This window comes from Triturus cristatus, chromosome 11 (genome assembly GCF_964204655.1).
Source record: "Triturus cristatus chromosome 11, aTriCri1.1, whole genome shotgun sequence".
Lineage (NCBI taxonomy): Eukaryota > Metazoa > Chordata > Amphibia > Caudata > Salamandridae > Triturus > Triturus cristatus.
The window spans coordinates 838,976,472-838,989,056 of NC_140594.1; the positions used below are offsets into that span (position 1 = coordinate 838,976,472).

A 12,585-nucleotide genomic window follows, 5' to 3' on the forward strand; every position below is an offset into this window, starting at 1 on the left:
TCTCTACCACATCAGTACCTCTGGGCCCAAATCCGACTAGTTCACAGTGCCTCACCTGAACTCCTAACCTTCCCAGAGAAACAGGTGATTGTGGCAACCAAGAACACAAACCTCTAGTCACCAAGGGAACCGTGGAAACAGATCATCACATTTTGTCTCTCACTCATGCCTCTCCATAATAAACAAGAGAAAGACATGAGGAAAGTGTACAATATTTATTGAAACTAGTGTAGTCTGTTGTAAGAGCAGGTGCTGAGGGTCTGTCTCCAGTCTGAAATGTGGTGGTGAGGCTCTGCTTCTTGTGCAGATGCCGCAGGCCGAGATCCTATCAGTAGGAGCTGATATTAAATACCTTTTTCCCCTCTTTATGTGTAGTTTATGATTTTTTTTTTTAAATATAGAATGCCTGCTGGTTCTGAGGACCTTTGTTCTCTGTAAGCGCAAGTGCTGACACTTTTACAGTTCTAAGGCTTTCCTCCTGTAACGTGGCATGATGACACTTAGAGGCATTATACTTGCAGTAAAAACAACAACAATGTTAATTCTACCAGAAGCAACTATAAAATGTCATCATTATTATTATTATTAATGTTATTGTTGTTGTTTGACGAGTCCCTCTCTGCAGGGTCACCCGCAAACTTTTTGCCTCCACCTCTCCTGTTTTGCTGAATCCGTTTTTGTTGGCTTTAGGACTCTGTGCGCTTTACCACTCCTAACCAGTGCTAAAGTGCTTGTGCTCCCTCCTTTAAGCTTTGTGAAATTGGCTTACACATATTAAATTGACTTGTAAGTCCCTAGTAAAGTGATAATACATGTACACAGGGCCTATAAATCAAATTCTACTACAGAACCTGCAGCACCTATTGTGTCACCCACTGAGGTAGAGCTTAAAAATATCTCCCAGGCCTGCCATGCTAGTATGTGTGTGCAGTTTTACACTGCCAAATTGACTTATCAAAATAAACCATTTGCCAAGACTAAAACTCCTTTCTAATACATACAAGTCACCCTCAAGGTAGGCCCTAAACAGCCCATAGGTCAAGATGCATAGTATTTAAAATGTTGGACATGTATTTTTAAGTTTTACTTGACTTGGTAGCGAAAAACCTACAAATTCGTTTTTCACTACTGTGAGGCCTAACTCTCCCATAGGATAACATTAGGTACCTTGTTATATGTAATAAGTGATACCTTTTGTTTGGGAGCAGGTAGGAATAGCCTGTTTGGTGTCAAAGAAACTGTACTTTAAAATTCTCTTTAATGGTAAAGTCAGATTTTAAGTCACAATTTTGACTGAACGAGCAGTGATAAAGCCAGTAGGTCTGGAGTTGCATCAGTCTTTTGACTTTAGCAATTCTTGTTTTGTTCTGTCATTTTTTTTTGCAATATGTTATTGTTGGAGGAGTTGCAGGGCCCTCGTCCTGCTAAAAAAATCTTTTCGTAAAGGAAAAAATACAGTTTTGGTTTAATAAAAAGTGCACACTACCATTGAGGTCCATTGCACTAAAGCAAACTACTTTGCATTTGTATGTGCTTCTTGTGAAAGGGAAGCAAGTTGTAACTCACAGTGAAGTCAGACAATGGCTGAAGCGGTCTGTGGGTGGAACAAAAATGTGAATGACACAGCAACACAGACTAATGGATTAAGTGTGGCTGAAACCCCTATAAATAACAATGTTATACTCATACATTTACTAAAACCAAAAAGCCAAACACCTGACCTAAAAAAGCCAAACTGCTGTTGAATGTAAGCTTCTTGCCTTTGCTAACGCTTTTTTGTAATGTGTTTGTAAATCTTTATTACAAATAGATAGAGTTGAAAATATAGATAAACAGAGAGGCTTTCAAAACAGATAGGCCTGCAAAAACAGCCAGATAGACGGAGAGTGTTGCACAGGCAAGTAGATCAATAGATAGATGGACTTGTAAAGACATAGAGATAGATTTGCAAAGAAAGATCAATAGATAGAATGGCAGACTTGCAAAAATAGAAAGAAAGACAGACTTTCAAATATAGATAGACTTGGATAGATAGATAGATAGATAGATAGATAGATAGATAGATAGATAGATAGATAGATAGATAGATAGATAGATAGATAGATAGATAGATAGATAGATAGATAGATAGATAGATAGATAGATAGATAGATAGATAGATAGATAGATAGATAGATAGATAGATAGATTCTCTGTTACAGCAGCAATCACATAAAAAAGGCAGCTCCAAAAGAATTTGCATCATTAGCAGGTGACAGGAAATGATAAAGCTGTAATGTGTCCTGTGCTGTGAAGAGCTTGTAGAAAGCATCCTGCTACCACATCAGGATCTGAACACAAAGGCAATACCAAAGTGAGAATTAAGTACAAACAAAAACACTGGCTCTGAAGGGAATTAACTACCTTTGTGTGGGTTTGCTCCTTGTGAAAGAGCAAAATTCAGCTACTCAAAGTGAAATTAGCCCGTGGTTGAAGTAGGATTACTCTGGTGCCTCCACCTTCCTGGAGATCTGTTTCTGCTTAGACCTATTAACCAATGGGAATCAAGTTGTGCAAGCTCTTAGTAAAAGTTTAACTTCTATAAGAGATCTACTAACCCACCAAGTCTCCCGAAATAATTCCCCTCCTCCTAAGTGGTTTGAAAAAAACTGTTCTCAGGCCTTAGTGGACCTACGCAACGCACTTAAATTGCGACCTAGAGACCAAAACCTCATCAGATATCTCAGGAATATATATAAATCTGCAAGGCAGGAGAAGAAAGGGGTGCTTTCTGCAGATGCCTGGGAGAATTTGAAACAAGTCTCACTATCCAAAGATAGTTAGGCTTTCTGGAAAGTGGTCAATTCCCCTTTTTACAGGGGGAAAGTGGGCCATCCCTGGACCTCCATATAGACAAGGATATGTGGTTAAACCATTTTCAGAAAATATTTCAGAATCAGTCAGATACTATTGTGGAGGTCCTGGCGTTATACTCCTGTGCTCCCCCAGTATTGGAGTTCTCTATTGATGAAATAGATCGTGTTCTGTCCCAATCACCTGCGTTGAAGGCTGCTGGTCCCGATGGGGTCCGATTGGACATCTTTCTTGCTAACAAACCTTTGTGAGCCCGGGTCTTGACCATAGCCTTCAACGCCATAGCTAAAGTTGGTCTCTTGTCATCCTGGAGACAATCTTTGATAATTCCAATTTACAAGAAGGGGGATGGCGATGATCCTGCTAATTACCACCCAATTGCCCTACTGGACAGCACGGCAAAATTAATGGGCAGACTGTTGCTCAATGATTGGAGGATTGGGCAAGGAAGCTCTATATGGTTTTAGGAAGGGGAGGGGGACAATTGACCAATGCTTTAACCTTGTCTTAGTCACAGCCAAATATGTCAACGCAAGGAAAGGCCAGTTATACATGGCGTTTATGGATTTGTCCGCTGCCTTTGACTGCGTGTCCCACAGTAAACTGTGGGACATTATGGAGTCAATGGGCGTGGATTCCTCCATAACTTTATATATTAGAGAAATTTATAGTCAAGCAGAGGCAGTAATCCAGAATGGAAACATGGAGAATGCTCGAAACCTTTTAGGATTGAAAAGGGGGTGAGACGGGGCTGCGTCCTTTCTCCCTTTCTTTTCTCCTTATATACGAATAAGTTAACCGAGGTGCTAAGTGAAAATTGTAAGGATGTCCCAGTGGTAGGCTTATTACTCTTGCCAGTCATGCTTTATGCAGGTGACGCAGTTTTACTGGGCGGAACTCAAATGGCCCTACAGCTTTCTATTGAGTTATACTCGGCCTATATTGCAGAGCTAGACTTATATGTTAACAAAACTAAAACCTTAGTGATGACTGTGGGCAGGGATAAGAAACAATGAATGTGGCTCCATATAGATGGCAGAAATCTGGAGAGAGTGGGGAATTTTATGTACTTGGGCATCCTTTTTGATGAAAAACGAAATTGGTCTGAAATGGTCAGAAACAGAGTGAATTAGATATCCAAAAGTATAGCTGGCCTCTGGAAGTTTGTTATAAACCTAGGAAATAAACCGATAAAAGCAATGTTAGAAATTAACTTTGTGAAAACTTTTTCCATAGTGATTGATGCTGCCACAATCTGGGGCATAGCACTAGTTGGCTCCCTTCAAGTTATAGGGGACAAATTCTTTAAAACTTTATTGGCTGTCCTGGTTCCTGCCCAAATATCATAGTCCACAAGGAAGTAGGCTTCCCGTTTATAATTGATACCTTAAAAATGGCTCAGTTGTTACTTTTTGTTACTTTTAGCCCTTTGTTTAGTAAAAATGTTAGAGCCCAGAAGCACTATCAGATGAATCAAAGTTCACAACTGAGACTGTTCAACAAACTCATGCTTTCAAAGAACGTGAAGCACATTAGACTCCACAAGAAAGACTGAGAAATATTAAATTTCAGGCCATAAAGGTTAACTAAAGGTTTAAAGAAGACAATAATCAGATTAGTATAATTTAATATTCAAAGTATGAATGCATCAAATTATTTAACATTCAAAGCAAATTCATATGAGAGAGGGACAGGCCTGTGTGAGGCCTCCTCATAGATAAAGATAAAAGGAAGTCAGTTCTCTCATAAAGAGAGTGCCCTAAATCCTCTACTCTGCTCTATGCTAGGTATATCAGAAAAGCATTCTGCTCTTTCTTACTGTAATCTACATTGTTGTAGCTTAAATCACACAATTCTAACAGTTTTTTTTGTGTCAAACATTTTTATTAATATTTCCATATGGGTTTGTTTAAAAGCTCTCGAATGGTTTACCCAGCCCCATGTGCATGATTGTGTGGATGACCGGATGGGTTGCCATCGGGGATAGTTTGCCAGTATGACTGTATTGTAGGGCAGTTCCAAAACATGTGATAAAAGTCTTCATCCGGCGACTGACATCTAGGGCACAGGAACTGGATGGCTGGGTAAAACCGCTGGAGACATGCTGGCGTTTGATATGCTCTATGTAAGAAATAAAATTGTATATTTTTGAAACGAGCATTTCGGGACACCTCCTTGGGATATTTGAGTGCTGTCTCCCATTGTTTGTCGTGTAGTTGGCACCCCAGTTCTTCCTCCCATGTTACTCGCCGTGCGTCTAGGGGTTTGTTTAAAAGCTCTCGAATGGCTTTATATAACCAAGTGACGAGGTGTCGACCCGGCCCCATGTGCATGATTGTGTGGATGACCGGATGGGTTGCCGGTTCTCCTACCGACAAATCATGATGTGGATGATAGCTCTCTATGAGTTGCCTGTGGAGTAAAAATTGGCCTGGAGGAAGTTCGAAGTCTTCCATTATTTGGCGATACGGCCTTAACTGTCCATCCTCGAATAGGGTCTCTATCTTGGTTAGAGAGTGTTCTGTCCATATGCGAAGCATGCCAGTTGTGTAGTATGCCTCTCGTCCGGGCCAGCCCACCAGTGGTAGCAGTGGAGAAAACAACGGTGCCCCTGCAGACATACGGTGTATCCTCTGCATACATTTACGAGCCAGCAACAACTGTATTGGGTATGTGCGCCATGTCTTAGTGCATGGCAGTAGCAAGCGGCGGATTTCTGGAACTGGAATAGGGCCCGTGGCTGTGTGTGTCTCCCCCACGTGTCTGCCTGCTGTCCAGTAGGAAAGCCACTACAGTTGCGCCACCAGAAAGTATGATTCGAAAGAGGGTGCGCCCAGTCCTCCCTCGGTGGTGGGTAATTTTAAAGTCGCTAATGCTATTCTATGTCTGCCCCTTCCCCAGATTAATGAGCTAAGGAGCGAGTCTAGGTCCCAGAAGAATGCTCGGGGTGGGATTACCGGTAGATTTTTAAAGTGATACAATATCCGTAGGACTATAATCATCTTGGCTAAGGCCACACGTCCTATCAGGGCCAACGGGAGGTTCTTCCAAAAACCCACCGCCGAACGAATCCCGGCTTGCGCTCTGAAGTGATTGCCCTCGAACATGTCCAATGGGGAGTGGTACAGGCAAACCCCAAGATATCGGGGGGCATCTGCGCTCCACGCTAAGCTCTGCTCCCCGATCATAATGTCCTGGGGGGTAAGGTTTGGGTGCAGTGGATAAACCGTGAATTTATCCCAGTTCACTCTAAGCCCGGATGCGTCTTCAAAATCGTCACGGGTTGTCCACAGGGATGTCAGATCTGCGGTGATGTCCCGGACGTATATTAAAAGGTCATCTGCGTATATGGAGATGCTATGTGTGACATCCGCTATAGGAATGCCCCAATTTTTCCCCTATTGGCGTAATCGTACGGCTAGGGGCTCTAAGACTAGTGCAAAGAGGTGGGGCGAGAGTGGACAACCCTGTCTCGTGTCTCTCCACCCCAAATGAGGATGATATGTACCGTCCCTTGCGGACACACAATGTAAGTTTGGTGTATAGGAGCTGTGTGTATGCTAGGAGGTTAGGACCTATCCCCATCTGTTGTAGAACCGACAATAGATACGGCCATGAGAGAGTATCGAAGGCCTTCTCAAAGTCTAAGATGAGACAGGCCCCTCTGGGAAATGCGGTGCTCGCTATATCCTGCATATGGAATAGTCGCGTACGTTTTGGGACGTGTTTCTCCCTGGGACAGATCCGCATTGGTCTGAGTGGACCGAGGGTCGCAGAATTTGCGTGTAGCGGTCTGCCAATATCTTTCCTAATATCATAAAATCAGCTGATAGTAGAGTGATGGGGCGGTATGAGGCCAGCTGTCACGGGTCACGGTTTGGTTTCAGGAAGGTTACAATGACCCAGGAGCTCTCCCTTTTCTAGCGCGGCCGCAAACATCTCCACAAGGCGGGGGACCAACAGCGGGGAAAAGGTTGTGTAATATTCCAGGGGGAAGCCATCCAACCCTGGCACCTTGTTACGTGCCAGGGCAAGGATTGCGTGTGTAATGTCCGTGGATTGTATCTCTGTTTCTAGTGCGGTTTACTGTGCTCCATCTATTTGTGGGATCGTCAGTGGGTCAAGGAATTGGTCTACTGCTCCCTGCTTGGTCTGTGCTGGATTTTGGTATACTTCAGTATAGTACTGGTGGAACGTCTGTAGTAGTTTGGGAATGTACCAGATTAGCAGAAGGATCGAGCACTTCGGTATTTGGTTTTACCTCAGTGTCCTGTCTAGCTAACCAGGCTAGTAGGGTTCCTGTTTTATCCCTCTCCTTGTGTACCTTAGTTTCGTATGTCTTGAAGTTGTATCTGCGCAGGTCCGAGATAGCGGCTAAATGCGCCTTCTTTGCTTCTGCCACCTGAGCTATAGTCGCCGAACTTGCGTCTTCCTGTTTTGTTAGGGTAGCAAGCTTCGTTTTGGCCTATGTTAGTGCCCGTTCCAGTGTCCTTTTTACCCCCACTATTTGTTTTATGCACTCACCCCGGGCTACTACTTTGAATGCGTCCCACTCTACTAATTTGGATGTCGCTGTTCCCGCGTTATTAGGGAAGAATTCCTGCATACTCTGCCCCTGTTCATGTTTGAAAACCTGGTCTGTCAAGCAATCTCGTGGTAGTCTCCAGGTGGGGACTGGGGGGTGAGGGGGTCTCCAGCATGGTCCTAGTATATAGGCATCATGGTCGGAGAGGACCCTGGCCTAGGTAATCTGTGTGCTGGACCTTAGGTATTAGTGACGCTGTGCACAGAAACCTATCCAGTCTTACCCGTAGGTTGTGTGGGATGGAGTGGAATGAATACAGTCTGGTTTGCGGGTGGTGAGCTCTCCATGCATCTATGAGTGCCCAATGTGTGATCCAGGTTTGAAACCGTTCTGTTTGCTTGTGGGCAGGAGAATGTGCAGGTGGAGGGTGGGATTGGTCTAGGGCAAAATTCAGTGCACAGTTATAGTCACCCCCTAAGATCCACTGTGTAGATGTGAACTGGGCCAGAACTCCTGTTGGGCGGTCCCAGACGTGTCTTGCTCGGTATTTTGGGCGTATATACTACCTAAAAGTATCGACTGCCCGTCTAGGAGTCATTTTAGGAATGCATACCTCCCCTCTTTATCCACCACTCTCCGAAGTTCTTGAAATGGGGTTCCCGGTCTGACCCAAATCAGCGCCCCACGTGCATAGGCAGAATAAGATGTGACACATATGGTCCCTTGCCATCGGGTCTGTAGTTTGTCAATTTCCGGTGTTGTTAAGTGCGTCTCTTGTAAGAGAGCGATCTGTGCATTCTGGCGTTTGGTGTAGGAGTATACAGCATAACGTTTGCTCGGTGTATGGAGGCCCCTAACATATAGGGGCTGATTAGCATGGCCATACCCCCGGGAAATGGGACCGCCCGCTATGCATGTGGCGGTCCTGCATGTGCAGTTTGGATGCGCCCCCCACACAGGTGGGCGCATTCCGCATTTCTAATATTGCGGCGGGCGGTGCTGCCAGCAGCACCCACCGCAAGGTTAGAAATGCAAGTTGTGCATTTGAATGCACAGCGTGACATGCACCGCGAGGTGCCTGCCACGTTGTTCATGCAAATGCAGGGGGGTACCAGAGGTACCCCCAATGTGCACCCCCCACCCCCACAATGCCCTGGGGGCCGCTACGGGCCCCCAACAGCAAGGACTGCTTGCCTTTCCATGGCGTTGATCCAGTCCTGCAAGCGATCTAAAATGAGTCTTGCCATTATTTTTTGTGGGACGTCAATGAGACTAATGGGCCTGTAAGTGACAGGGAGCATGGGAGAACCCTTTTTATATATAGGTATAATTTCCGCTCCCAACCAAGAGCCCGGGACCTCTGCACCGTGCAAAATTGAGTTGAAGAGGGCACATAAGTACGGTGCCCATATCTTAGGCTGATCTTTAAACATATCCCCGGGTACCTTGTCTATACCAGGTGCTTTACCCGTTGCTAGTTTTCCTATGGCAATGGTGACATCTTCTACGGAGAATTCCAAAGCTTCGGCGTCCCCCGCAGAGGGCAAGTGAAAGGGCAGAAGATCTCAATCAGAGGTGGCAGCGTATAGAGTTTTAAAGTGGGATTCCCACACCCCCGGATCAAGATTAACTTCAATTGCATTGCGGGGTTCCGCACACCCTGAATTCACAATGGCCCAGAATCTACTCGGTTCCTTGTTAGCAAGAGCAGATGATAAATTTTCCCATCTCTCCCAATCCCAGTCTATTTTTGCCTGTTTTAAAACTTGTTTGTGGGCAGTCCTGAGTGAGCAGATTATTATCTTGTCACTGCCGGTTTTGATGGCATTAATCAAATCAGATTTAGCTCTCCTACATGTGGCATTATACCATGATGAGGAGATAGTCCTGGGTTGCCTGGGGGGAGCGATAGGGTTTAAAATGCCTGCAAGGGTATCGATTAGTTCCCGATGAACAGTGAGCAGACGTGCAGAATTGACCTTGGACCGCCCTTGAGCCCAGATATCACTTGCCATTTTGAGCAGGGGAAGAATAGATGAGTATAGGCTTGGCAGTGCATCCCTCCTTTCACGCAGGGTTTCCCACTTTACCCTCCTCCTGTTGTTAGTAAGAACCAGGCCTAGGTCGGCGGTTGGTTCCGTGTGGGCTTTAGCAGATATTGGCAATTCCATTTTCAACAGCAGGGCGTTATGATCGCTGTCCGTTCTATTCACAACCTCCAGATCCACAATTTTGGACCACATCCTGGTCTGAACCATGAAGTAGTCTAAGTGATCTTTTTTGTTATAGGTACATTTGGAGGGAATGTCTGAGGGCATCCGACCATTAACCGCCCTAACTGAATGTTGCAAGGTTAGAGTCATAATCTGCATGGCAATGCCGCCATGGAAAGGCGAAAGACCGCCTGCTACATAATATGGACGGAGGTGTCTTCCAGACACCGCCTCCATGCTATGGGCTTTTTCCGCCCGGTCAACGAGTCGACCGGCGGACAGTCTTTCCATCCGCCGGGGTCCTCACCGCCATAGTAATATGGTGGGGGAAAATTGGTGGCGGGCGGTAGATTATGGCGGGCGGATCACCACTGCCATGCGGGCGGTGGCGATCCGGCCGCCATTGTAATCGACCCCTTAGTGTTAAGATGTTGACGTCTGGGGTCTGTGTTCTGATAGCCATTTTGTGTTGTCTATGAGGACTGGTGCAGCCTCCACCGGCCGGACAAGGATGCCAGATGTTTTCCCTGTAGGGAGATGATCGTATATTAAGCTCGATATTGCCCGTCTGTGTGGTGTTGTTAACCAGTTTTGTAAGATTCTTGGAGGGGAAGGGAGTAAACTCAACGGGGGGACATGTCCCAACTTTGGGGACCTACCGCATTGGGCGGTATGTCCAAACTAGACATATTGTGTTAGTGTTATGTCATTTTAACCTGGATGAAGGGGGGGGGGGTCATGATTTCTGGTACCAATGATAAATCTTTCTAGGCAGCCTTAGTTGTTCAGTGTGGTGTGTGTGGTGCCGGCGATTCCCATCCCCAGTGCTCGGCGGAGCCCCGCCGACATAGTGTTATTTTCTATTCTGAGTCAGTCTCAAGCGGCAGAGGGATGTATGTGTGTGTCCTTAATTCCCACCTGGTCCGTGATTGGGTGTATATGATGTATTGTGTGTCTTACCACCTCACAGCGTGTGTGTTAAATGAAAGTGTCCGCAGTCTGTGAAGTCACCTCCGGCGGGGTGACCGAGCCGTCTCCGGATGTGTTGGTATCGTCTATGTCATCTTCGAAGGTGAAGATATGAGGGCCCCTCTCGCCGTCCGAGCTCCCCGCTGTGGGCCTTATTTCAGCTGCCGGCTGCAAGGCTTTCCGATGTTCCACGATAATTTGTTCAAGGTTTGGAGGGCCTCTGGCCGGTGCTTCTGTGTGGTCCTGGGTCGCTCTGTTCGATTGTTGGTGTTTGCCCCTGGGGCCCCGCTTGTCGTTTAGGGCTGCTTGGGGTTTCCCTGTTTGCTGATGTTGTTCCGCCCAGTCATATGCGTCCTTGGGGGTCGTAAAAAAATGGAGTGTCCTTTGTGCATTATTTTTAGCCCTGCTGGGAAGAGCAGGGAATATTGGATTGCTTTTTTCCAAAGTAAGCGTTTGACTTCCATGAATGATGCTCGTTGTCGTTGCATCTCATGGGAGTAATCCGGAAATAACATAACTGTCTTGTCTTCAACCTTTATGGGCCCCTTTTGTCGGGCCACTCTAAGCACTGCATCTCTATCCCGAAAATGCAGTAGTTTTAGTAGTAAAGGTCTAGGTGAGTTTCCTGGTGGTGGCTTCCATGTTGACACTCTGTGCGCTCTCTCTACCGAAAAATACGGGGTTTGTTCTGAGATCGGTGTGAACGATTGGAGCCACAATTCCACATACTTGATGGGATCGGGACCCTCCACCCCCTCCGGCAGATTGATCACCCGAATGTTGCATCGGCGGGAGCGGCCTTCCAAATCATCCGTTTTTTCATCGAGGATCTTTACCCTGCATTCCCCAAAATGTTTAAATACCTGGCACCCTTTCTATTCCACTTCCTACTTCACTGTGTGTTTGTTTACTACACCTTCTTTGGGAGGTTGTTAACACAAACCTGCCAGCTAATTTGTAGTAGAGTACTGCATCTCTTTCACAACCATGCCCTCCCTTCTCTGTCACATTCCTGCCCTAAAGTATCTGGTAGGCGTGCCGCAGTGGGTAAGGTCACGGTTTGAGAAACGGAAGGCGTGGGTTTTTTTAATCAGATGTTTCTACTTGGCACAGAAGGCGGCCTCCCTGCGCCACCAGTCTCTTACCTGAAAACTGTAAGTGATTAAAACGAATCTAAGACAGGGATTAAGCAGAAAGCCTTTGCCAAAATCAGAAGTTCTTATCTATCTAGCGATGTCCCCCCTCTGTTCGTCTCCACTGGTGACTTTAGGGGGCGACAGAGGGGGCCTCTACCTCAGCTTTATTTTTCCTGCCCCCGCCCCCCTTCACCTTCAACCCCACCACCGCAGCGGATGAACATGCCAAGAGGCAACACAGAAAAGACACACTGCACTTTGCTCACATATTAATCTGTCCAATTACTTTTCATTGGAAAGCATCCTTCGCTTAAAATATTTAAATCTTACTCTGTGTGTGTGTGTGTGTGCGCGCGCGTGAGAGAGTGTGTACATATTTATAGATAGATGTTTAAATATTGCAATCACAAAGGGTAGCAAAAGAAAAACACGCACGCACAATCTTTTTGACTGATCATTGCGGGTGGACCCACCAGGGTTATCCGTGGCCCGAAGTGGGCCACCGCCCCCCTAAGGTTCATCCCTAGAGTCGCTGCTGTAACCTCGAAGAAGCCATACAGACATACACAATCGTTCCCCCCAATCCTTGCCACTGTAGTGCCCCTTCCATTTAGTTTTGTTACAGGCTGCCAACGACTAGGAATCAAAGTCCATGAAATATTTGTCTGAATGTGGGCGTTCCGCCTGACCGAGATTTATAGTTGCGTAGTCCACTGTGATGGTGGCGCACTCCCCGAAACGATGGAGCAATATGCAGAATGCTAATTTACATTTGGGGCGTGGCGAGAGCACAGCACCTGAAGTGCTCCGATGCAGAGTTTCTGGGTCACACGTGCTTGGTGAAATATAGGTGCTTGCAAATTCAGACTACGCCTTTAAGTATGCCGGC

At 46.0% G+C, this 12,585-nt stretch overlaps 1 protein-coding gene and 1 long non-coding RNA gene across 4 annotated transcripts in view; one reads left to right on the forward strand and one right to left on the reverse strand.

The window, feature by feature from the left end:
- LOC146785506 (uncharacterized) overlaps positions 1-12,585 on the forward strand; it is a 691,519-nt gene that overhangs the window by 17,486 nt on the left and 661,448 nt on the right. The window lies entirely within an intron of this gene.
- The window catches only part of LOC146785507 (uncharacterized), a 78,034-nt gene that overhangs the window by 924 nt on the left and 64,525 nt on the right, over positions 1-12,585 (reverse strand). The gene's annotated exons all lie outside the window — the stretch shown is intronic.